The sequence below is a fragment of the Cuculus canorus genome, chromosome 1, assembly GCF_017976375.1.
Source record: "Cuculus canorus isolate bCucCan1 chromosome 1, bCucCan1.pri, whole genome shotgun sequence".
NCBI lineage: Eukaryota > Metazoa > Chordata > Aves > Cuculiformes > Cuculidae > Cuculus > Cuculus canorus.
In genome coordinates, this window is record NC_071401.1 from 83,853,367 (window position 1) to 83,881,010 (window position 27,644).

Genomic DNA, 27,644 nt, shown 5'->3' on the forward strand with positions numbered 1-27,644 from the left:
ACCTTGATTGCTGGGTAGGTCATGGAGCAAATAATGCTGGAAGTCATTTTGAAATATATATGGGACAAGAAGGTGACTAAAAGTAGCCGGCATGGATTTATGAAGAGGAAGCCATGCTTGATCAACGTGATAGCCTTCTGTGATTAAATGACTGGGAGAAGAGTCATAGTGGATGTTGCTCATCTTGAACTTAGGGAGGCTTTCAACATTGTGTCCCATAATAAACACAAATCAATGAAGTATGGACTAGATAAGCGGATAGTGGGATAGAACGATTCTCCTTCCTGATTCCTACTAATGCAGAGATATCTTTAATCCATGACCTTTGCTGTGTGGAGAGGTCATGAGGCGTCTGGCAGTCTGTAAGTCTAAATGTCCCTGGAAGAGTATTTACAGAGTTAGAAATTCCCTCAGATGGCACTGAAGGCAGTGGTAAGCCAAGTATACCTGCATAAGAAGCTAGTTGAGTATTTTAGAGGCACAATGCTCCTCAGATGTCTCTAGTTCACTGCACCTGTTTGTCTGAAGTCCCATGATCAAATCCGTTTTCACAATACTTTCAAATGAGCTCATGCATGATAGCTATTTCATTGGAAATTGGATTTCTGTCTTCTGTGTGTTATTGGCAAAGGTTAAGCATGAAAGTGTGTGATGTTAAACAGCAGAAGAACTAATATCGATTATTTTCTTGTATCAGTATCTAAGATCAAATGGTGGATCAGAAAATTTTTCCTTTTAACACCACAAATACATTTGTCTTTTTCAATACAAGTTATTTTAATACTGTTTTTAAGATACAGCCAATAGACTCACCCAAGAAAAGCATAATGTAAGATTTGGCTTCTTCTTATTAGAGGCACTCTGTTCCTTCAATCCAGCTGTCTGTGATATAGAACATGCTCTTCTACATACAGAGCCTAAAAAAAAAAAGTCTAGAATAGGTTAAAATAATTTTGTCCTAGAAATTTTTGCTGTTGACCATAAAATAATTTACCCTTTAATAGTTATTTCTCCCTGAGGAAGAAACCTCTTTCTGTGCTTTCTATTCTTTAAAATGGCTAGAAAAAGCTGACTGTACATTTTCTTGCATTAGACACATAGTCAATATTTGCAACAACCTTCTGGAAAACAGGTGGAATTATGGTGGACGTGTGGCTCAGGTGTCAGCAGAGTTATGTGGAAAGAAGGGTTAGAATTTTCTCTCCAATATGTAAGTGTAATTTCACATGCAACCATTTATTTAACAAATCTAAAAAGAACTTACATTGTACTAATTATTTTTGTATAATAAAAAGTCTCAACTCTACCATTCGCTTAATCATTTTTAATACAATTTCATTGTGTTCCCTATCTAAAAAAATTCTAAGCTCTTTGCAATTTGTTTAGTTTTGTTTACATATTACAAAGGCAAGATGCGTAACAGCTTGAGGCTTTTACAAAGCACAGGACTTCGTAGGTCCTCAATTCCTCATCTCCCCTCTTTGAAGTGGGAACATTTAGTCCTCATCTTTTTTTTCTCCCTCTTCTCCTATCTATTCAATATTTGCAAACTTTTCAAGGTCTACTTTTCTTCTCACTGCTCACACTGTTCACCATCTCCTGCTTACCACTATACAGTTTCAGTTGCTAACCCAGCACTTCACCAGTGTCTTTGGTGCTTGCCCACCTTTTTGCTGTGCATGGACAAGGTCCTTTGTAAAACTTTCCTACTTCTTACTCTGCGTAGATTTCATGGTCATTCAGGTGGCAATGAAAACTTCACAAAAACCTGTTGGATCATGAAGATTTCGTAACCATGCATTGCAGCTCTTAGAAATAATGGTAGTTGTCAAATGTTTAAAAGACTCATGAACTATATTCTGCTTTTTTTTTTTAAGCTTCAGAGGTAACTTGAACTTTTGTAAACACCCTTCCTCAGAAGGCTGGAAGAAATGCCTTCAACATTTATATCATTTCAGACTGTCTTGCATTCAGTAAGTTTTCTAATGAAAATTTATGAAGTGTTTTTCACAAAGCCCTTAACAGTAGAAGGCTGCAATTTACAGTGACCAGAAAATCTGGGACCTGGATTTTCATGAGTTTCAGTGTAAGCATATGAGAGACTGCTGTGGTTGCTAGCCTTTTTTCATGAATACTGGCTAAGCTTTGAAAATCTGGTCCTATCCAACCAAGGTGTGAGCCTCTCTGCTTGATTCCCCTCAGTAAGACACCAATTTGCTTTAGACTCTCTATATCCAATGACAAAAGGGAGGCAACATGAAGTGGAGGCTAGCCCCACTAGAACCCTTTTAGGACCTTTTTTTTTTTCTTTATTGATGATATGGAGACAATAGCATCCATCTGCCTAACCTGGATGGCTTGGTAACGTGGGATGAATTTTTTACCTCCAAAGTACTTTTGTATTTTTGTGCCTGACTCTGTAAGGAAAAAAGACAATGAGAAGGCTACCTCGCTTCTGTGCTTTACTCAGCCTAAGGCGTCTATATTGCATAGCGGACGTACCTGGACACTCACATAAACATTCCAGCTCTCTGGGTCTGAGCCTCTTGTGCTTAGACCTCCTTCCTTACAATGCGGCATGCTGATGCACTTGAGGCTGGCTGTAATTTTACAGAACGGCTGTAAAATAGCAGAATTGCTATAATTGTTGCTTTCTTCTCTATTCCAGCTGCTGGCAGGTCTATTCTGCAGTGGCTGGGTTTCCTCAGTTCTAGGAGGCTCCACGCTGGCTAAGAGGCAGGTGCTGCAACCTCCTGTCTTCTGTAGGGACCCTCTTCAATAATGAGTCTGACTGAGCCTGTTGGGGTTTCTGGTGGAGAAACACTGCAATAGTGGAACCTGGGACTGGGTTTAGGAATGAAGGAGGCCCTGATCTGATTGAATCTGTTGTAGGTGTGCAGTTTCTTAATTTGTTGCTATGAAAAAGCAAGTCAGTGATGTAATATGGGTGCCTTCAGGTGTGGGCAATGGCAAAGTAGCATTTTATATTAGACCAAGCACTTAAATTCAGCCTTAGGTATGTGTCAATCCTGTTTTAGTTCTAGTCTTCTAGCCCTTTATTGCATCAGGCCCTTATTAATGAATGAATAAATATTCTTTTTTAAAAAATACTGTCTCAGTTCCATTTTTCTGTGTTGGAAAAGGTAGGGTTTGTGTTTTTTTCTGCAAGCCATGCAGAGGTCTTGGCATTTTAAGTACCACAAGGTTGAATTAGTACTATAAAGGAAGGAGTCTGAGTCTGATTTACTTATGATGAACTCATTTCTGCTGCACAGAAACTCTTTTGCCTGAAACGTTTTTGTTTAAATACAGTAATATTTTAATCTTGTGCTTTGGGTCCTTTTAAACCTGATTCTATTTTGTGCTCCTATTATCCTAATAATAGTTCAATTAGGAGTGGTTAAAAATCAAGATATTTATTTTAATTGCCTGCTTATCTTTTGAGTGTATATTGCAGTAAATAAGGAACATTTGAACAAAAAAAACCTAACATTGCAACATGTCTTGTCACATTATACTTACCCTACACCTGATTTCAAATGTAAATTGCACAGCATTTAGCTCTAATGAAAATACTCTAGTGAAGGAAATTGTTAAGATTTTCTGGTGCTCCCCTAGGGGTAATATTAAAACCTCCATTACTAACATCTCACTCTGAGAAGACAAAATGTGCACTGAGAATACAAAAGCTCTGTTGGCATCTAAATGTGTGCCAATTAATTCGCAGTTACAGACCTGCAGATCTGTATGGAGATGTAAAAATAGGACCTGGGAAAGCTATTTAGATCTCTGTATAACAGGGCTCCTTGACCCTGGATTTCTAATGTTAGTTTAATCATGGCATTCTGCTTTCTATTTATTTATATAGTTGCCTCAATGAACAAATTAATAATTATACAGCACATTGACAAACATGCCGAGTAATATTTGCCAGATTTTAAATTAATTTAATTCAAGGGCCACTTCATTTACAGGATTCATAGGCACATCAAGGAGTAGCTTTTGCTTCATTGCTATTCAGATTACACCAAGAATTTTCATCATTTTTCTCTCTCCTTTTTATCTCTCTCCCCTCCCTTCATGAAGGAAGACAATTTAACTTGCTTTTCCAAATAGGTAGTTACTTTCAGGCAGGTGGAAGACAGGTAAATGACAGACAAACAGAAATGTAGATAAATGCATGGGTGACATACATTTAGAGAGATAATAATTTTTATTATTAAAAAAAGGAAAACAATTAAGTAGTGCTAACATCTCATCTTTGTTTTCCCATTACTTCCAATTTTCAATCTATCTTCTTTTGTTTTTCACCTACAATTTCCCTTGAAAATTATTTTAATTTCAGGTCTGTCTTGTGATTCTGTGGAGGAGTGTTTCTCTGTCGAACATCAACTCAATCACACAGAAGTGCTACGCTTCCTGTTGTTTGTCAACAGAAACTTGATATCAAGACCAGCAACTGACTTGAACTGTAGCATTTGAATTGAGAAATGTATGCCCTATGGCACGCAAGTCAATTTCTTTTTTAGTGAAGACTGTGTGCTCTGAGCAGGGGGAAGGAGGTGGTGTTTAATCTTTAAAACACACTCTCCCTTCTCCAACATTGCAAAGTAAAAGGAAATGCACAAAACAGTGATGCTTCTATTTACTACTCTTCTCTTTCTGTTAACCATTTAATTATTCTTTTGGAGGAAACAGTCCAAATTGGTGTGCATAATTTTTATTTTCGTAAGAGGTGGCAGATTGCTATATTGGCCAGTACATAGCAGAGTCCTCTGCTAGAATATACAGATCTAAGAGATATTTATTTATTCCTCCATATTATTTAGAAGAACTGAAGTGTTGGGGAGATTAGTATCCCCCATTACACTTCTTTTACTTCACACAATCTATGTTTTTATCTATCTAATTACAGCAACACCTCCCCTGAGATGCTGGCACTTTTGGATGCATGCTTAGTTGTAGAATGAAACTTTTGAATGCTTTTTTCATTCCTTTTCTGATATCACCTAATTTGTACCCAAAATATCCCTTGCTTGGCAAAGGAGATTGCTGGTTCTACGAGAAATTCCACTCAGCCAGTGGAGCAGCATGGTAGAACCATGAGGTACCATGTCCTCCCTGTGCTCCCTGCAGCACCAGTGCTTGCTAAGAAATACTGCTTCTAGGTTGGGGACCCAGATCTCCCTTTCTAGGATGAGCACCTGCTTCACCTGGGTTAATTGAAAGGTGAATATGAAATACTTGCATGAGATGGTCAGCACTTGGTTAAACAGAGATAACTTGATCAGCTGCATTGGGTCTCCTATGAGGAGTGGCTGAGGGAACTGGGGTTGTTTAGCCTTGAGAAAAGGAGGCTGAGGGGAGACCTCATTGCTCTCTACAACTACCTGAGAGGAGGTTGTAGAGAGAAGGGAGATGGCCTATTCTGCCAAGTGTCAGGGAACAGGACGAGGGGGAATGGCCTCAAGCTCCACCAGGGGAGGTTCAGGCTGGACATCAGAAAAAAATTTTTCACAGAAAGGGTAATTGGGCAGTGGAACAGGCTGCCCACAGAGATGGTTGAGTCACCATCCCTGGAGGTATTTAAAAGACAAGTATATGAGGTGCTCAGGAACATGGTTTAGTGGTTGATAGGAATGTCTGGACTCGAAGGTCCTAGAGGTCTTTTCCAACCTAATGATTCTATGATTCTACTCTTCAGTAACAGAATCTAGTCACAGGCATAGCAGAGATTTTAGGGACCAGATCCTCAAAGACATGAAGCCCAACTAAAACCAGTGGGAACTGAGTCATAAGAGCTTTGGAGGGGGACTGCTATGTAATTATACTTAATTCAAAGACGTAGCCAGATAGTGAAACTGAGGCCTAGAAATGGAATTCATTCTCATCCGCTTTCTGGGGGAGACTCAAACACATACATGTATGTGTCCATAAGTGAGTGAGGTGTCTTTGCTTCCATAATGGATATTGGAGGTCTAGGACCTAATTCAGTTGCCTAAACATATGCCCTGAGAACTGTTCTGGGCTCCCTAGGTTGTTGAAGATATCTGCTTGAGGCTGACACCTATGACAGAGGCCCTGGAGGAACATATTTCCTTCAGCAGCTGGAGGCCAGACAGCATATGCTGAAGTACCCCATTACCTGTTTTGAATTAACTGCACCTAGGCTCTGTTGAAAAGATCTACATGGACTGTATTGGGAGCTAAGACATTTCACCCTCCTGGAGAATCCTGCCTGTGAGTGCTTAAAATAAGGTTCCCTTGCTAGGGGTGAAGCTCACCCTAAAATATCTATTGGTAGGAAGAGATAGCAAGGTGAAATTCATCTAGGGACACTAACAATGAGAAAATAAAATCTAAGTGAAATCAACTGAATCAGCTCTTCTGCCCCTAGTTCTACTGAAAGATAAATTCAGAGATGAAAATGCTTTAGGTGGTACGTGGATCTGTCTGAAGAAGAGCAGTGTTTCAGAAGCCATTTCAGAAGAGATCAGAGAGACTGGGAGTGAATTGTATAGCAATGTTTGAATCAAAAGCTTATTTCTGATTTGTGAGAGGTCACTTCAAAGGTATAATAACAGCAGCTGGCAACATTCAAGATAGGTATTATGGAGATAAAAGAGTGCTCTGAATAAAATTCATATATAATTTTTATACCTTTAACATATATTGAATTTAGGAAACTTGTGAGTTACCACTGAATTGTAAGGTTCTTCTCAGAAACAAATAGGAAATAGCTGTGCTTCATGTAAGACGTTATCAGTCTCTCACTCCTACATCTGAACAACTTTTCATAGGTAAAATCACTTTAGCTGGCACGATTATCACTGTTCACTGCTGTATTCAGCATGCTGCTGAATGTGATAATGAGTGATGTCTTTTTTCCATCACTTCAATACAGGTATGCAATTTATTTCTCCGGTAAACACTATTATAATGTAAAATTTATAATACAATATCTTTCAGTGCCAGTCACAGTGATGGTTTGAAGGAACTCTAATGTCTCTGTTATGTATCAGAGCAAACAAACCCTACATTAACAATAAAGTTGCTTACTTGACAAAACGGTGCAGCTGCCTTGCTTTGCTTGCGGTTATACATATATTAACAGTGACACTGCTTACTCTGTGGTCATGGCCCTACATTCTCTCAGCCTTTCTATACAGCCCTCACAGTATTATAGGTACCAAAGGAAATGGGTGTCATGTATTAAGCATTTGGAGCATCAGGTTTAGCTTATAATATCCCCATAGCTCAAACCCAAGGTCAGCACAGCTAATGATCCTTGATGCTGTTATCCAGATAAACTCTCATATTACTCCTGCACATTTAAGTTGACAATACAAATAAATACTTTCTGGTGTGTGTATGTGTGGGGGTCGTGTTCTTTCTTTCAAGAGCTTTTAGATGTTATTCCAAATAATTTCTAATAGTTTAAAAGCCCTTTAAAGAACAGGCTCTTCTTCCAATAATTGACAGGCAAGACAATACCAGAGGGGGAGGCAAGGTGGAGAGGGGCGGAGGTGTAGATTGCTCTATATAAAAGCCTCTAAATTATGTTGTCAAAATTATAGCAACATTTTTTTTTTCTCAAAAACCTTGAAAGATCACACTCCTCAAGTACCAGACTCCTGGATTTTGTTTATTTTGTGCAATGACCCTAAAGCTTCATGTCATGATATCTCTTGTAATTGGTGACACTTGATAAATTCAAAATCAGCCTAGGACCAGGAACCCAAACGTGTGACTGAAAACATTGTCTCCATTTCTTACACAGAGCCACAAGAATAAAAAAATTTGGCTGCTGCTGCTGGTATCTGTGACACAAAGGTTGGATCTCTGCTTTTGTCTTGTTTATTTGCCATTCTTTGCCAAATTTTCATATGAAAAGTAATCTGTCTGGAAACTGCACTGTACGCTAATGTGACCAGACACTTTTGACAGTGGGGAAGCTACTGGCTGTGGGCTATTCAGTTGATGATGTTCTCCGTTGGGACAAACATTCAGTATCTTGCCAAAGATACTGTAAAACTTAGGATTTGCCAGATTATTCTTACATCTATGATGAAGCTGTGTCCAAAGCAGGAGTCTCAATGACTCTAGATTTCAATTCAGACATCTTGATTGTTGACTTCTCTTCCAGGCTGGAAAATTTTCTGAGAAACTTTTCCTTTCTCTTGTTCTCGGTCAAGATTTAATGACCTTAATGTCTTGTTAGATTGTTTTCGTCATGGGGAACAGAAAATCTGTGTCAACAGTCTATTCAGGAGCAAAATCATACAGTGTCCCATGTATTAATTGTTGCAGTAAACCTGTGGAAAGACCGATGTGTTGGCTGTAATTTCTCTGGTAATTTCACAGTAAAATAATTTGCCCTAGAAGTAAGAAGCTGGAAAATTTAATTAATTTGTTGCTTGAAACATTTTAATGTATTTCTTTTTAAGGATATTTATTCCACACAGCATGCCAAGCTGCAATTAATTTCTTGCTGTAGTCATCATGCCCCATAAAGTCTTTATAGCTCAAGCATTTCAGAACTGAAGATGCATGTTGAACATGACATGAAATATAACCAGAGTTTCTGCTTGCTGGCCCACATGTTGCATCATTTATCACTCTCGCTTAATAAAATGGCTGTTAGACAACAAAGCTTCTATAAAGTCTGTCTGTCTGCCCAGCCACCTGCCCATCTTCCACATCCCAAACACAGAGCAAAGCTCAGTAGCTTGTGCACGTTTCAGCTTTGATTCATACAGAGTGTCCTACTAAAGTGGGAGAACAAGCAGCCTTTCAAAAAAAGGCTGAGAAAACAAGCAAATCCTTTCCACAAACAAGAGGGAGAGAATGAGATGTTGTTTCAGCTCTCGGTGTTCAGCTCTGCAACAAGCATTGCATCCTGTAGTGCTTTATGGCACCTGTCCGCTGGAAAGGATGATTAAAAGTAAAGAATAAACACATGCTCTTGTCATCTGGTGACATTTTAATAAAACAAAAGTATTTTTATTTTTCTTCAGAAAGCTTTCTAAGGGTAAACTGTGCTTTAAAAAACATATTACACGTGATCTGTATGACTCGAAAGTCTCGATATTGTTGACAGGTATATGAATAGTATACAGTCACTCCTAGTTGCAAGGCAAGGATCAATTTGGCTTGGAAAGTTGCTGAAGAAAGGGGGTCATTGACACTCTTGGGAGCAATATGAACAAATCTCCCTCTTGTCTTTGTTTGGACTAAGCAAGCCAAGTGCGGAAGCACACCCAGCAAGTGTGTCCAGGCAGGTGACAGGTATAGGTTGCATTCCTGCCATGATTGTCATACTTCGGTCTGATCTCAGCTGCTGTGATAGAATTCGACTTGGTGCTACCAAGTGTTTGGGATCTTGAGTTAATTATGTCTCCATGATATGCCTCAGCTTCCCCGCTGGTGAACTGGAGATAATGATGGTGAATATCTAATTTATAAAATACTCTGAGATCTTCAAAAGTAAAATCTAATTTCCTTCTGTAATTCTAAATCAAGCACAGAATTTGTATTACAAATTATAAAGGAGATTCATTTGAGAAATGAAACTGGAAGCAGAGACTCTATCTTCCCACAAGTCAAAATCAGAAATCTTTATTCTGATAAAGATTTAATCTGCTCTTTATTCTTTCTCTATGTTTTATTACCAACTAGTGGCAATGAAAAAACTTCAATTTAGCCTAGTGAGATTGTCAGCATCCAAGTCTGCAAGCCACCATGCTAATGAAGTACTGCCATTGACAGAAAAGAGTTTAGAGAGCACGGTGGCTGTGTTGGTAACAATCGCCTGGAGTGTTAACATACTGTGGCTCTCTTTGATCACAGTGGCTGTTCTTATTTTTTCTGCTCCCACCGTATTCCTGAAGTGTCCTCCAGCCTTCCATACTAGTAGCTAGATCCGTGCTGGACATTAAGACACACTGATGTAACAGAATTATATTATTAATTATATTGCCAAAGAATATTTGAATTATCAAAATATCTCTTGTCTCTTATTTTTCTGCCTTGCAATTTAGGATATTTTGCACAAGAAAGGTTTTTATTGTTTCATGGGAATTAAGGGGAAAAAAAAGAAGAATTAGAATTGCTGAGATATTTTGCAGCAAAATAATGTTATGTGAATGCTAAGATGTGTGGTCTTTAGGATGAAAATCCGCTTGGGAGAGATTAATGTCCTTCAGCAAGCTTACAGTTAGGAAGAAGTAGCATCCCTAAAAATAGGAGTGAATTAGCTTGGAAATATCAATTGGAAAATGTGTTTCTCTCTCCCTGATACACCTGTGTGCACATACACACATACACATACATGTGTGTGTACATCTTTTCTTGGTCTATGAGGAATGCTTTTTATCTATAGTTTTTGAGCATTTTGCCTCAGATTGCTTCCATACTGACCCAGAACTTGTAAGAGCACGCAAATAGTCCCTTAGCTGTAGTGGTAAATAAATCCTGTACTTTCAGTCAAAGCTGTGGATGAATTTCAAGCTTCATTGTCAAGAATGATCCTAATTACCTAACTTTCAGCAATGATCCTAATCTAATGGTAAGTGCTAATGTTTGATTGCTCTGCTGCTGTCAAATCCAGCAGTCTTTTAAGAGTAGTCTATAAGATACGTTTCATCTTTGCTACTGTCCCATCTACTTGCTTTGTTTTATGTCCCTAATGATAATGTGGTACTGCAAAGATTAATGAGATTTAAGTACGTGTACTGTTTGTATATATATTTAAATGTACGCTGTGTTTTAAAGCTAAATGATGCCTTGACAGGTGAAACCAGTGCCTGGCATGTAACTGAGAAACCAGTCTTGAGTAGGATTGAATTTCTGGCCAGTTCTGGGAATTTCTTTTTCAGGTGTGCCCAAGCTGATATTGATGTTCTTGACACATTGGATGCAGTTGTCATTTATTTTTTCTCAGGTTTCTCCATCTCATGCTCATAAGCCAAATCAGTTCTTAGTAGCCGCTTTGGAACAAAATTAAAATCACATTGTGACTGATCCAATAATCAGATCTGGAACTTTTAAGCCTGTTTTTTGTCTACTCATGTTCCAAGATAGCAAAATATGATATTTCTAAAATACTGAAAATTTTTTTTTGTATGTTCATGTATCTCAAGAATCATTGTGTTACCTGTAAAAAGAGTTTGTCATCGATCTTTGAAAAACAGCAACTTTCAATCTATTGAGTAGTTCACCCCTCCCAAAACTGTCATGAGTGTCTGCAAATAAGGGATTATGATAAAGAAAGCACTTCTTTTGTAATGAGAGTGCTTCTAACAAGGTGGTATAATCATATGTACAGTGTTATGAAATAATTTGCCTTTGCAGTAACTCTTATGACAGTAAGTATCAAAGGAGTAATAATTTGCGTATGCTACATATTGTAAGCTGTTGTCAAACAGGTAACCTGTCTACCTGTTTAGAACCAGCATCTCCTGCTGTTCAGCTCTATGGACAATGGGGTTTTAATCACTGAGCCACTTACAGTAGAATACAGGTTCAGGCTGTGCATGGAGGTTCTCTAGTACTGGTAGAAAGGCAATAACTGCTCTCTGAATAGCACTTACACTATATTAGCTACTGGAGGCAAGTGGTTTCTTTTTTCTTTTTCAAGAACATCACTTTTCTGTGCCATAAATCCTGTTCATGATTTATACTTTCGTGCTTCATTCTACTTTTCTTTTTTTTTTTTCGTTTGTTTTCAATATATTTCTTAAATAAACCAATTGTAAGTTATTTTCTTGTCACTGGAGATGGAGAAATGTGAGTTAACTCTCACCCATTAGCTCTAAAATAAATAGGGTCTTCCATCAGGACTAATAAAGTGACTCAAACTCAATGCCACATTAAATCACATGAAAGCTTTTGAAACTATTAACCAGCAGGGTGAGCTGTTTCTTTAGTAAGAATCACATGCAGGTCAAGATGGGGAGAGGACTTCTACGTTTCTCTTCTCTAGATTAGGAATTTATGAACAAGATAAATCCAAAGAAATAATACATATAGGAATAAGACTTTAAACACCTTGAGGCTCCACTGTAAGAGGTCACCGTTTGCTGCCCAATAAAAAGCTTTTGATACAAATGTAGTTATGCTCTTTACCAAGGAGGTGATAAACAGAGGATTCCAATAGTAAATAACTACTCTTGCCTGGGTTATACCCCTACTGCCCATTGCCTGGCTGGCAGTTCATTTGACCTCTTGGCAAGAACTGGAGCACAAGCTTGGCTTGGTGCAATGGAGTCTGTAAGTAGACACTTAGAGCTTCCTGGAGCTGAATGCCCTTCCAGCAGTATTAGCGATGCAATTCTCACATGTAAAAGCTGTGGAAAGTTTGACTGGAGCAATCATACCTGCCAGTCTCTCCTTTAGATGCATGGACAGTGGACAGAATTCAGCTTTGGATTAGAGGTTCAGCTCTTCAGTTCTTCATGAATCAGGGGGAAATATTTAGCACCAATGATCACAGGCTGAGAGAGTTGGGGTTGTTCAGCCTGGAGAAGAGAAGGCTTTGAGGAGACCTTATAATGACCTTCCAGTACCTGAAGAAGCCTACGAAAAGGGACTATTTACAAAGGTTTGTAATGATAGGACTAGGGACAATGAGTATAAACTGCAGAGGGACAGATTTAGACTAGACATAAGGAGGAAATTTTTCACCACGAGAGTGGTGAGGCATGGGAACATGTTGCTGAGGGAAGTTGTTTAAGGCCAGATTGGATGGGTTCTTGGGCAGCCTGGTCTAGTGGGAGGTGTCCCTGTCCGTGGCAGGGACTAGATAATCTTTAATCTTCCAACCCAAACTATTCTATGATTCTATGATCACTGACAAGACAATGTATACCTTGAGAAAGCATACCTGGTTGTTCAGGGGATGAGAGTCATGCAGCCCAGCTCCAAGAAAGGCAAATTCAGTGCCTTAACTGATTCATGTATCATATACTTAGATTTCGATTTGGTATAGAGGGCAATAGTACTTCCTGTCTGTATTTGGCTTTCACTGTTAATATTATGGTCTTTTTTATATATGGGATTGATACCCACTCACTGAAGGGTGCAGTCCTTGTGTCTATGAAATGCCTACCAAAATCTTCATTTGGCCAAGAGCTTCACAAGATGCACAAGGCATATTTGCAGTTGAAATGGAAGTAGGAGGGTTTCCACGAGTGGCTAAGAGATGGAGGATGTGGATAAATCCCTCTCTGCTGCTTCGCTTTCCCCATGTGGTGGGTTGGCTTGGGACTGCCTGGAACCTTGCCACCAGCAGGACCTTGTGGCAGGACTCTGATATGGGAGCTGCACTGTAACTGCTCATGAAGATCATTTTGTTTGAGTCAACATTTAGCCACTTCTAACCTATATCTGTAAATCCAGTGTGGTTCAATAATATTTCTTGTCATCACTGAGTCACAGTAAGCTGATATCTGTACCACTGTGGTCAATAGAACACTTGGACGTGGAAGCTGTATCTTGATTTCTTTAAGGATTTTCAAAATTTTCAGAAGTGAATGTCTTTAATTCACTTTTACACACTTCTGAAAACATTACTCTTTGGAACTAACTTGTGGATGTCTTTTGCAGCCGGATAAATATCATTTGTCAAACACACTACTGAGTGAATATTGCTGTGGTTCATTTAATTTATTAGATAATTTTTTACTTTGCAGTTTTCAGCCAATTCTGTGGCTGGTAAAATGAGGTTTAATAGGCAAGTTAACTGCTGGATGATAGCAGCAGTCAATAAGCATCACATTGTTTGGGCACTGTTCGTATAAAGTAAGCCCATTGCTATCTATCTGAGCCACCAAATTTCCCAGGTTTAGCTGTGCATTGGAGTCTCGTCCAGTCCAGTGGCCACTAGTCTGGTGCCTGTAAACTTTCCCAGTGCTCACTTATGTTTGCCTGGGTTTGCTGGGTATGTCCTGACTACATTTTAAAATGAGGGATGGACTCTTCCATAACCTGATATTCCAGGATAAGAGAACTGAACAGTATATAAGCCATGGGGACTAAAGTTTCTAGAAAATTATCTGACATAGCCAGGGTTTTACATTTTTGAGGTGAAGGAATGCCAAATATTGAACGTTATTAAAAAAAATTCAGAAGGGGACTATGTTTCATTTTCCCTCTTTTTTTTTTGTTCAATGTGGAATTTCAGAGATTCATCAAATTAATTCAAGAACTACCTAAAAATACAACCCTACATATGAATTGATTTATAAGTTTTTTTTTTTTAACATTTGGAAGCTAAATTCCTTGGTTCTAAGTAATGATTTCCTGTTTATATCTGTGTTTACTTTATGACAGTTTTATAAAGGATTTTGGTTTTACGCATTAATTTTTGTTCTTTCCAGTGGTTTTTATGACACAATTTCATCTCGTATGCTCAACATTGTAATTATCACCTAAAGTTTAGCCTCAGCAATGGTACCAATATCGAACATTATGTTCTGAATGCTCACATTAAATTATAACCATTTTGACAGCTGTGCTGCTTTGCATTATCTGAGGAAAGAAAATGCATAGGGTATTTAAGTGTGAAGTTTGATGTTTTTCAGCCAAGTCACTTAGAAATTAAGCTTTTTCTCAAGCATAAACAGAACTGTTTTGCTGTATATTCTATTTTGCAACTTTTTGCTCAGCTATATAGCACTGGTTTCCTATCAAAGTACCTTATAAAAGGGTTCTTCCTTTGAGTTGTGGCAGTGAAACAAGCATAGTGCCTATGACTTCTGAAGAGAGCAAATGAGAGGTTATAGCACTTTTCATAACTCAGACAATGATCATGTTGTTGTGCTAGCTGAGGCCAAGTTGATGATGCTTCTGAATGCACTGGGATGCACTGTGCCTTCCTGGTTAAAAAAAAAATCACCTCAAAGACGGGTAGCCTAAAGACTGAGAAATTTCTGACTCACTAGGTAAAGCTGCTAATACACCAAAGCAGGTAATTTTATTAACTATGTTGTTATCTTTGACGGGTGCTTCACAAATTTAGGCCAATCAAATCTAATCCAGTTTATGGACTAGGAATTGTTTTGCATCCAAAGATACTTACAGGACTGAATCCAGCGCTTTGAGAGGTTTCTCTGCCTTGTTTGGTCCCCTGAAGTTACTTAGGTGGCAGAGAGAAAATGTGTTTGCCTTCTAGGACTGGCAGACAGCTGAGAAAGAATCTTTCTTTTCCAAGTGTGCCTCTGAAGAATCGACCCATAATCTTGGCTTGAGGAAACAGTGACTACATGCTGCCAAGTTTGTTTTAGTTTCACACTGGTTTTTTTTTTTAAATTTGCTCCTTGCTGGGTCTCTTTGAGGCTTTTGAACTGGCTCATATTTAGCTACCACAGCATCTCTCTGTCTCTGGAGGCTCATCTTTGCTGTCTGGTTTTGTGGGATGAAAACTGCTCTCAGTTCCTTATTTCATTGTCTGATAAAATCAGGAGAATTGGTAGACTGCTATGAAATTGGAAATTTGGATTTTATCTTTCATCTACAAAGAGGAAGATTTCTATTTTCTCTCAACAGGGTAGGAAACATTTGCAGCTGACTAGTGGAAAAGGCCAGTTCTGCTCAAAGATAGTGTGAGGCATGCAGTGACCTGTTTATGGAACTTGACGAAGGACAGAAAAGAAGACAATTGTGCCAAAAAAAATTGTTTCCATGCTCCCTAAAGTGTTCTGCATAGCTTAAAAGTGGGAGGGGAGAAAAAAGGGATTCTGCTTTATTAACTGCTTGGTAAATGCAGCAGGGAGAGTGATTTATGGACTTCGTGCTTGGACTCCATTACACATAACACCTATCGAAGTCCTTCATGTTTCATGCATTCAGACTGCTTCATACTTGCTTCATAGAAGTGATCATACATGAAGAACAGGGAATAACAACATTTGCTAAACTTTAGAGACATGTAACCTCAATTTTCCTTGTTTTCAAAACAATTGATCAGGCAATATGCATCCATTCTGGTAAATGGAAATGCTTGATTTTCAAATATTGGATTATCTTTTGTACTACTCACCACTATTATTTTCAGCTGGAGTATTTGCACTGTAGAAGAGTCAATGTATTTGCCTCTTAATAGCACTACAGTTGGTGAGATTCATGCCTGGATTGGTGATCTCTTAGCCTGATTTTCTTCTCCTTTCTAATGCTTTTCATTCCTTTTACCTTTACTGACTTCAGAAGTGCACAGATTCAGAGGCTTTACTTAAATGGACAAATTCTACTTTTGAACATGTTCATGTTTTGATCGAGATCTTGGTATTACTTTGGCTGAAGATGAGTTTCACTGAGAACAAGACATGGTCCCAGGAAGCTGTATCTCTGATGCAATAGTGTGAGGAAAAGAGTTGTAACTACTTAGTTTTTTTGGTTGTCAATATCAAATCAATGCTGCTTAGTCTGTTGTGCTACTGTTCATCTCCAGATGCAGGCCTGAGGTACCATGAGTCAGGACAGCTCCTGAGCAATCTTGCTGGAGCTGGCAGTTTTCTGAAGAAATGTTTATAGGCGACAAATTAATGACTTATCTTGCTGGTGGCCTTGACTTAGTCTTTATAAAACAGGTTGGCATAATTGTATGCTGAGAAATCCTTTTACTCAAATCTTAAAGGAAATTGTTGCCTTTTAATTTTTCACTTGTTACCTTCTGAAGGCAACAAAACATCGTTTAAACAGAGTCCAGGACAAATGGGTTTCTGTTTCTTGCTGCAAGTTGTTGCTATCATGTAGAGGAGCTATTGCTTTGTCAGAAATCATACCTAAGCCTATTATTCCAAGGAGACAATTTTGTTTTAAAGAAGTGATTTGTTATTTTAATGCCTTGGCAAACAAACACACAAACAAAGGGTTCATTTGGAGACATTGCAATAATTCTGGGTAGGAGACTATGGTGCTAGTTTACTTCATTTTGTTTTAGAGAAGAGGACAGAATTTGGCATCAGCAACAAATCTTTTGAAAGTAGTTTGTCAAGCTCAGTTAGCATCAATGTGATGCCCTTGAAAATAAACTGCTTCACCTCTTAAATGCTCTGATATGGAGGGAGAGGCTGCTATTTTAAATCTAAAACATTGAGAAAGGTAATGTACACACAGCTGGCTCTAGCTTTTAGTGAAAATTCAGGAATGGGTTGAGATAGGAAGAGAGGATATACAAATTATTTTGACTGGACTTTGTTACACAAAGCAGGTTTCCATGTATTGGTGGGTTACAAGATTTTATTGCTTTCTCATCATCAATTGAAAATCTTGGACACTGTAAGGTACGTGGTCAATAGAAGGCAGCAAGCAATTTAGCGTGACCTCTTTTGGACAGTACTCTGAACACAGCTCCCTTCCCCCTTTTAAGAAAATATCTCCTTCTTTGAAGTTTTAAAGGGTGCAATGAGATATATAAATCAATGACAATTCTTCATGTGTTTTATCAAACAAATGTACATTTGCAGGTACTAATGTGTCTGTTTTTAAAAAATTACTTTATAGTTTAACCTCCATGTCTCTTCACGACAGTGAGTGAGAGCCTTGCTGTGAGGGCAACTGAGCATTAGCACAGGTTGCCCAAGGAGACTGTGGAGTCTCCCTCCTTGGAGGTATTTAAAAGCTGTCTGGATAAGATTGTGGGCAACTGGCTGTAGATGGCCCAGCTTGAGTAGGGAGCTGGACCTGATGACCTCCAGAGGTCCCTCCATACCTCAACTACTCTGTGATTCATAGTAAGATTCCTTATTCAATCTTTCAATTTCTAACATCGTGTTCTGAAGTAATCTATATTGCTGAGAATAAGTTCTTCCCCCTCCCCCTCCCCTCAGTTCAATATTGTTTCTTCCCGTTTCTGCATTGGTTTTCCTCTTTCTCTCTCTTTTCCCTGTATTTGGATGGATCCATTTCCCTTACTTCGATATTTCCAGGCTGTTGAAGGTGCCCATCTTACCTTATTTTTCACTGCACTGCTACATGTAAGTCCAAATCTCACATCTACCATCACGACTGTGTTCTTCCTTTTCTTTCTTCAACAGATCATATCTCCAACCTGTCCCTCCCTTTATCCCATTCCCGTTTCCCCATCCCTGCTATTAAGTCTCCTTGATGTTTTTTCTAAGCTTTTGCTCATCTCTCCTTCTGCCCCTTACATGTAAGTGTGGAATATCTGCTTCTAAATGGAATCATTCAGCCCAGCTTTGTCAACAAACAAGCTTTCAGAATAAATAAAAAAACCCCCAAAGGCACATATTCCCACAGCAGCAGAGGCATGGAGTGAAGAAAAGGCTGTGCTATTATGATCACATAAAAAAATAAAGCTTCTCTCCAGCAGTCTCAGCATGTCTGGTAGCTTCAATCTCTCTCATATCACGCTGAGGACTTTGTCTGTTTGTGTGCTATTGAGTGCCTCTGGCTTCTGCTATCAGCCTGGGAGAAGGAGGAGGGCTTAACACAAGCAGTATGACTTAACCTGAGCAATTTGACTTTGCCAGCTGCAGTTCAAATGGTTTCTTCACTTTGTCCCTTAGAACATCTTTGTTGTGACTGCTGGTGCGGCACTGTGGGGTTTTATCTGTTTTATTGCATCTCAGATGTTTGGAGCCCCTTCCCATCTAAAGGCTGTTTTTCCCTGTTTGCCTATTCTGAAGACACATTGTCAAGTCTCAGAAGTGGTGTACACTCTCAGTGTAAACTGAGACCTTCTTTGTCTCCCTGCACGATAGTTTTGAGAGTATGCCTTTGCGGGATTCTGACCTATGTGTCTTTGGGCTTTTTGTTTTTCTTGTCTCACTTTCTCCCCTGCATCCCCGCTTCTGACCCTTCCTTCTCCTCCCTAGCGGCATTGCCCCATGCTGGCTCTTTTCCCCTCAGTCAGCTATTCCTTGCTCAAGTCTTCTTTCTTAGCCTTTCTCTCTGCTTCATACTCCTGAATCTCCAGCTGCCTCTTCTTAATATATCCCCAGAGTCTGGGGACCCTGTCTCTGACCATCAGCTTCTCACTGTTCAGTCTTGCAAATCATACTGACCCTTGGCATTTTCAAGATATTTTGGCTACCAGTGCTTATGTCTTTTGATCTGCTCCCTGCCCTTTCTCTACTGATTACCTTACCACTGTATCGTAGACTGTCCTTAGAGGTTTTGTTCCTAGAATCTTAGAATAGTTTGGGTTGGAAGGGTATTTAAAGATCACCTAGTTCCAACCCCCCTGCCATGGGCAGAGACATCCCACTAAATCAGACTGCCCAAGGTCCCATCCAAGCTGGCCTTGAACACCTCAAGGGATGGGGCATCCACAGCCTCCCTGGGCAACCTGTTCCAGTGTCTCACCACTCTCATAGTGAAGAAATTCATCCTAATATCTAGTCTAAATCTGCCCCTCTCCAGTTTATACTCATTCCCCCTGGTCCTATTCCCACAAGCCTTTATGAATAGACCCTCTCCAGCTTTCCTGTGGGCCCCCTTCAGGTACTGGAAGGTCGCTATAAGATCTCCTCTGAGCCTTCTCTTCTCCAGGCTGAACAAGCCCTACTCTCTCAGACTGTCCTCATAGGGAAGATGCTCCAGCCCTCCAATCATCTTTGTAACCCTCCTCTGGACCCGTTCCAACAGCTCCATATCCTTCTTACATTGGGGATTCCACAACTGGAAACAGTATACCAGATGAGGTCTCACAAGAGAGGAATAGAGGGGCAGAATCACTTCCCTTGCCCTGCTGGCCACGCTTCTTTTGATTCAGCCCAGGATACAGTTGGCCTTCTGGGCTGCGAGCGCACATTGCTGGCTCATGTTGAGCCTCTCATCAAGCACCCCCAAGTCTTTCTTTGCAGGACTGCTCTCAAGCATGTCATCCCCCATTGTTTACTGAAAACAGGGATTGCCCTGACTCAGGTGCAGGACCTTACACTTGACCTCATTGAACCTCATGAGGTTCGCACAGGCCCACTTCTCCAGTCTGTCCAGGTCCCTCTGGATGACATCTTGTCCTTCCTGTGTGGCAACTACACCACTCAGCTTGGTGTCATCTGCAAACTTGTTGAGGGTGCACTCAATCTCGCTGTCAATATCATTGATAAAGATATTGAGCAACACCGGTTCCAGTACAGACCCCTGAGGGATACCACTCGTCATGGATCTCCATCCGGACTTTGAGCCATTGACCACTACTCTTTGAAAATGACCATATGACCAGTATCTTATCCACCTTATCATCCACCCATCAAATCCATCTCTCCAATTTACAGAGAAGGATGTTGTGGGAGACTGTGTCAAAGGCTTTCTCTCTTTCTGGACAACGCTACTTTACCAATTTCTGCACTTAGTCTCACAGTTCTCTTCTGATAATCATGAAACTGTTTGTGTGTGTCTAATACAACTCCTAGTAGCCTTGTAGATTACTTTGTACTGCTCATATGGTTTACATATTTTTCTTACACATATTCGGAGCAGAACCTACGTGCCCCAGTCCTTATCTTGGTTTAGACCTACTTAGATAGACCTCCAGGCCGCTTCTACAGAACAAACATTAGATTAGTTGCTTTGTTTCATTAGTGCTTACAGAGCATGGGAATTTGGGAGCAGCATCAATTTGCAGCCTAAACAGGAATCACAGAAAGAGTGAATTAGAGAAAGAAGGTGATCTATAATACTGAAATAGGGGAACCTTCCTCTTGCCTCTAACAGATCTTCTGACTTCTTCAAATGCCGAGTCAATGCTTAATCAAGCACCAGTTCTGTGAGAACTAACAGGCGTGCAGCACATGCACCAGCTTATATTAGATGCAGGTAAGGATGTCCTTGAATTTTGGTAGGGTCGGAGCCCAATTTAAGAGTAATCTTACTGACCACTGGATGTCACTGCGACACTGCAGGAATGAAAATTAAGGCAATGATTTTCAAAAGCATCCAAAGGTTTTAAGAGCACCTATGAGAGTCCTTATGACCATCATTTCAACTTAAAAGCCATCCTGTTACAGCTTTTGGGAATTTCCCTGAAATAAGTTGGAAGCCTACATCCCACTGGTGTACAGTGAGCTTTAATTTTGAGAGTTAGGCACTGTACTTGATGAAAAAAGTACGTCAATTAGTGTCATACTAAAAAGTCGTGTGTTTCTCTCAGAAAGGGGAATCCCAGAAGAGGTTGCAGTTGCACTGTTTTCTGTCATAGCTACAGTGAAGATTTTGATGATAAATTAAATTAAATTAGATTGTTCAAATAAAAAAAAACAACCCCAGCACTGAAGGAGATTTCAAGAGCTCAGTTAATCTACCCCACTTTAAAGCTGGAATCACATAATGTCAATGCTAATTTAGTTTTCTCTTAACAGCTGCTGCAATTTCATAACCTCATTCAGAGAAGAAAACCTTTTTTTCCCTCTATGACTTTCAGATCATGATTTCCAAACTCTTTCTTTTCTTGTTCTTCCTCTTTGCAGAGGTGCAAAGGAAGGGAATTAAAAGTTGTAAGGACATGTAATGACACATAAATAGCTTATGAATACATAAAACAGCTGTCTTATGTGGCAATTAAAAATGAATTCTGCTAAATAAGGAAAAGAGCAATCTGGGACACTGGACTAATTAGTCAACACCAGAAAATGGAAAATTAAAAAATGAAGATACGTACATTCTGCAGGTGACTTTAATTTTTGCACTTTTATATTATTGAAAGGAAGACTTACCTAGAAAGCTGTGGAAAAGCCTGCTAATAATAACAGACCATTTACTGTGGCAAGACCTATCGGACTTAAATAATTGATGAATCATAAATACGAAGGTCAAGTCTGCTCTTTAGCAGTTGGGCCTCAGGGCTATGCTTGTAGGCACGTCCAACACACTTAATTAATTAATTCCTCTCATAGTCCAGGAACAGCCCAGCTAGTCTTTGCACAGATGAGATACAGACTGGCTGCAGGCAGTGGACCAGTTTGAAATCAGCAAACCTTCACAACTGAGTATTTGACTGTTACATGAGCCCAACCAGGTGAGCATTTTAAACAGTTCTTGAAATTACCTGAGACAGGCCCTGCAGTGTGTAGTCCAGTTTTTATACTTGAATTTGTTGATTAACACCCTGGTGGAGTGCCCCAAAGACTCATCTAGGCTGTTCCCACTGCAGAAATGACCAAATCCTACACAGAGAAGACATTTGTAAATAGTCAGCTGAAATGGTTTCTACAAAAATGGTCACATAGAAGAGTATTTGTACATAGTTAAAACATTTAAGAGGTGATCTATGTGTAGTTAGGATATATTAGTAGGAATGAAGTGGTTTGGGGAGCTTCTTCTGATCTGATTGAAGGTGTTGCAGCAGGGATCTTTGCAATGGAGGGTTCTACTGCCACCCAAGCATGGCTGAGTATCCTGTCTAGGAGGTTTCATTTGCCATGCAAGTACTACTATAGCCAACATACCAATTAATGACTGTTTTTTAAATCAAATTTTAGCAAGCACTCTTTTCAATTAAGCTGATTTTTACTTACACTCAGTTGACTAATGCGTATTTTGATTCTCCCTTGATTCTTGCTGCAACATAGTACCAGAAGTCAATTTTTAACCTTAGAAACGATAGCAGCTTTTCAAGGCTAAACTGCCTTTCATAGTATCATTTCATTATTTCTTATTCCTCTTCAGAGACCTGTGAATACTGCCACATCTTAATTATTATATGACCTTCGAGTTTCTGAAGTTTTTCTGTAACTTCTCCTTTGCAAAATTAGAGCAGGTTATGCGAGAATAAATTGACGCACTGCCACTAGAGGTTCTGGCTTGTTGCTGTGTATTTTAAAATGCTTTAGGAATTGCAGCCACAACAGGAGTCTCCAAGAATAGCTAGTCTAAAGGTTCCTTGCTTGCCATAGTGCTCGTTAACAGAATTTCACAGATGGTCAAGCATGAGTTTTATTTATTGCTCAAGTTAAGCTGGAACTTTGTTCATAATTAATGATACGGTAGTAAACAATTGTCTCAGCTTAGAGGTTGAATAAACATGATACCCTGGAACGAAAGCCAAAACTGAGAGATGATGTATATTTATTGCCAAATTACTAGGCATAAATTCAATATCAAATGGATAAATTGTTGAATGTCAGCTAGACCCTTGCAGGTTGCAGGCCACAAACAGCCTGAGCTGGAGAGTAGGGTTTCAGATAAGGTTAGGGTTCAGTGAAAGAGAGAGACTAGATGTGTGATTGGAGTGGGTTTGGAAATGGTCATTCAAAGGAAACAGGATAGCCAAGAGATTTGCGCTCAGAAGAATGGCTGTGGTAGGCGCCAGAAGTGGGCTCTTCTCCAAAAAAGAAGAAAGACAAAGTGTCTCCATATTGTTTCTCCACCTATGGAATACGTATTCAAATCACTCTTTTGTCCAGCGTATAAGAATGGCAATTTTCAGTGACAAGCTTAAGTGTCAAAATCTCATGACCAGAAATGCTAAGAGGAGGAAATACTTTATTCACAATGACAAATTCTCTATGATGTTAATTCCTATGTTTTTCTCATTTATGAAGTAATATGCACAACTAAATACGTAGTCACGAAAATAAGGAAACCTTGTTGAATCCAAATTACTCTAGTCAGGCTCCTCCTAAACAGTCACAAATTTAAAGTGCTACTTACTCTGAGCACAGGATGAAACATACTGGCAGGAGCCAGTACAGCTCCCAAGAACTACCAATAAAAATAAATAGCAGCTTATATCATAGAATCATAGAATTATTAAGGTTGGAAAAGATCTCTAAGATCATCAAGTCGAACCACCAGACCAACACCACCACACCTACTAAACCATGTCCTGAAGTGCTAGGTGTACACAATATTTTTTAACACCTTCAGGGATGCTGACTCCACCACTTGTCTGGGCAGTCTGTTCCAATGCTTCACCGTTTTTTCAGTAAAGATTTTTTTCCTAATATCCAGTCTAAACCTAGCTTGATGCAACTCAAGACCATTTTCTCTCATCCAGGGCCTGCAACTGGTGACTTTATGCATGTTCCTTGACAGCAGAGTTCTGGCACTGAATCAATACATAGTGGCATTTTTTTAAAATTCAATAAAAGGCCCAAGCAACTTTTAAGTCACCCACCTTAAAGAGGCACATTAGAACGGTTAAAGAAATCTGTGAATACACACAACACATCTTTACCCAAAGGAAAAGCCCATGCACTCTTGTTTTCTTGGATGTGATATTTAAGAAAAGAGATCCAAGTAACAGCAGTAAAAAGCAGTTCAATTCTGCCATACCTGAAAGGTCTTCTTTCACATACAGCGTTTTTTTTTCAGATTGAATGCTATAGAAAGATTCAGAAAAATAAAGGCTAGATGGGAAGGAGTGAGAGGATTTTAGAAAAGTAATTAGAATCATTATCCTAACACAGAGTTCCCTTCTTTTGTGGAGAAGAATAAAACTAATTTCACAGAAGACTGTCCCCTAAACCAGCACCTGAAAATTTGCAAGGTGACATTTCTCAGCCTCTTAAAACACTGTTTGGAGGCAGTTGCAATTACCTCCCAAAGCAGTATTATAGTTCTCAGCTATCCTAATAAGCTGAGATGTGAAAATGGGCAATGGCATTCCCAGAAGCCTTCACAGATTCATAGCAACACAGGCAAATACCAGAATTTCCTTTGCATTATGGGTCATGCAGCATAGATACAACCATCCTTTCCATATGTAAGGACTTTTCTTCAGCTTTTTTTTCTTTTTCCGGTCTTGGCTGATGCCAACATAAAGTAGCAGTTCTCATATGTTTTGATGATGTATATACTGGCAGCTCTCATACATACTGATACAGTAGTTTAATTCAAGAGTCCTTGGAGAGATATAGAGGCAATGAGTCCTTGTGTGGTCCTTGGGACTGTACTGTAGCATTAAGTTAGAGCAGGAGCTGTTTCATTACACTGTGCACTACAGGGACGTAGTCACGCATTTTCCTGTGTAAGGAATGAGTGAATGAATTAATTAATCATTAATTTCATGCCTCTCAAGCGTGAAGTTGTCTGACACTCACAAAGCCAAGGAGTTGACTCTGCTCTCCTTTACACCTTGTTTAACTTAATAAAACAGCAATGCTTTTTTTCTTTTAATATAGAAGAATGCTTGGAATGGGCTTTAATAACTTCCAGAGCACCTTAAAGGAAAAGTGGTATTTTCTTTAATATTTGATCAGAAGACATTATAGAGAAGCAAGGAAGCACAAGGATTTTGCTTCGGATCCTGAGGCATATTGATCCCCCAAACAACCATCAGGATATAATTTAAGTACTTATTTCCTCAATAAGTATGATGTCCATTCTGGCAGCCAAAGGAAATATGACTTTTGGCTGCTACAATCAAGTTACAAACAACATTCTTATTTTGGACTATTGAAGAGAGTGGTGACTGCTGACTCAGAGTGATATTATGACTTATGTTATGCAAGTGTGCAGTTGGCCTTGACCAAGAGTTTCTACTTGGTATTTTTGGGTTTTGCTCACATTTGATGATTTCTAAGGTCCTATCCAGCATGCAGGCTTCAATTCTGCTGCTGGTGATTGTCACAGACTGGTTTCCCTGGATGCTTGAGTCACTCCTTGGTGAAGCCTACTCCCTGGCTATTGTGCATCACTTTGTTCTCAGTGTGTTTCCAGCATGCCAACCATGCTGGTAGGACCTCCTGAAGATGGGAAGAGTGTGTAAGAAAGGGATGCAGGGCGCAAGGTTTCCCTTAATGCTCCCTGTATGCTCTAGTCTGAACCTTTGGGACTGCATGATTGCAATCCTCAAGATTTGGCGAGATTTAGGCAGGCTTCCTGTCTTTTGCTCTTGGTGTCTAGGATGGAAACTGGACTTCATACTCTCAACTTCTTATATTAACATTTTCCCCTTGAACATTTATTTGTTTGTTTATTTATCCTTCCCACCCTAGCCTCCTCAAAGAAAAATCTGCTTGTGTTTTCTGTATTTACACTTTCTGGCAGATGTTTAAGAGACGGGTTGAGTAAATTACAACACTTAACCGAGTTTTTTTCTGGCTGCTGCAATCCTTATCACGTGCAAGGTCAGGTCTTCCGCAAAGGAAACTCACTTAGCAAGATGCTAATGTACTTCAAGGAAAGGCATTACTGATCATGGAAGGTTCCTACAGCAGATGAATGAATTAAAAATGAATAATTTATTAAAAGTATTTAGTCTCATTAAGTCCAGGAGTTCAGAATGTTCTTACGTTTGTTATCAAAATGTTTCTGTTATGTCTTTCTATTAGATTTATTTTTCTGACTTGCTTGCTGAACTATAACTTGGCCAGATCACTCCAGGAATGGACAGATTTGCAAACTCTTCCTTTGCATTTGCAGACTGAAAATAATATACATAAAATTTTCCGGCAAATTTAATTTTGAATATTTATTTTCCATAAGTGCTTACCATCAGTCCATGAAATTTAATGGAAAGCAAGCACAAAACAAATCCTTTAAAAAAATCAACAGATAATAATGAGAGTATTTGAATTTTGTTTTATTGTCAATATTTTTGAACAATTGTATTTTTTTTTTTAATTACAGATCTAAAGATTGATGGAGTAATATCCACTGTAAATTATTAAGCTTTCTGATTTGTAAAAATCCCGACATTTATTTAAATGCATAGATTCAGACATAGCAATCTAAGGGCAAATTTCTGTTTTCAATCTAACATGAAAACATTACTTAATCAATCCTCAAAATGATCATGCTATGTAATATGATCCTATACTATGATTTTCCTTTGTCAGTGGCTAGACCTACAATATCTGGTTGGACTGAATGAGGACTTCTTCTGTGATCTCTTCACCGAAGATGATTTGTATTTTTAAACAGAAGGGGCACAGCATTGTGGTTGCTGGTAAGATATGTTCTTGGGAAGGAGGAAGGAAGTCATAGTGATGTATTGAAAAATAAAGACGATTTTTCTCAGTTTTCATGTATCCCTTTAGTAGCTGGAGAATTTGGAGATTTTCAAAGTATGGAAGAAAATTAGAAATTGTTTGTTTTCTTAGCTTCTTCTTTCAATTAGATTTTCCCCGTGTTCTACATTTTCTTTCACCCTCTTTCCCACTTGGCTCTGACATCCTTCTCCTTCTGCGTAAGTGCATGAGCACTACCTCTCAACTTCTTAAGAAAACAAGTCTTGTTCTGCAGTTATCTCCATTTTGCAGCACTGCAGTCTGCTCACAGGACCCATCCCTGTCTAGACCATAAACCACTCAGACGCTTTTTAGCTGAGACCAACTCAAACACTTTCTACTCAGAAGCATCCTTGCCACGCAGCCACCAGGTGGGAATATGTTTTCATCCCACAGTGTGGAAATCCGTCTTCATCATTCCCATTTGATAGCACCAGGCCTTTCATATTCTGAACACATAAAAATCTTTGCTTCCTGCCATAGAGAGGTCTGAAATTAAGCCACCAGTTGGTAATAGTTTATTCTGGTGTACCTCAGCCACAGCACATGACAAATTGAAGGAATTGGAAAGTTTTAAAGTTTTTTTTCCAATAGAAATCCTCTTCTCAATTTTCCATGCAATCTTCTAAGGAAAGTGCAACTAGCAGTAGGAAAACTACTCCTTTGTCTTTTCCATTTTAAATATGTAGTAGCTGGGGCAGAAAGGCAACTGTGAAGGTATCAGTACTT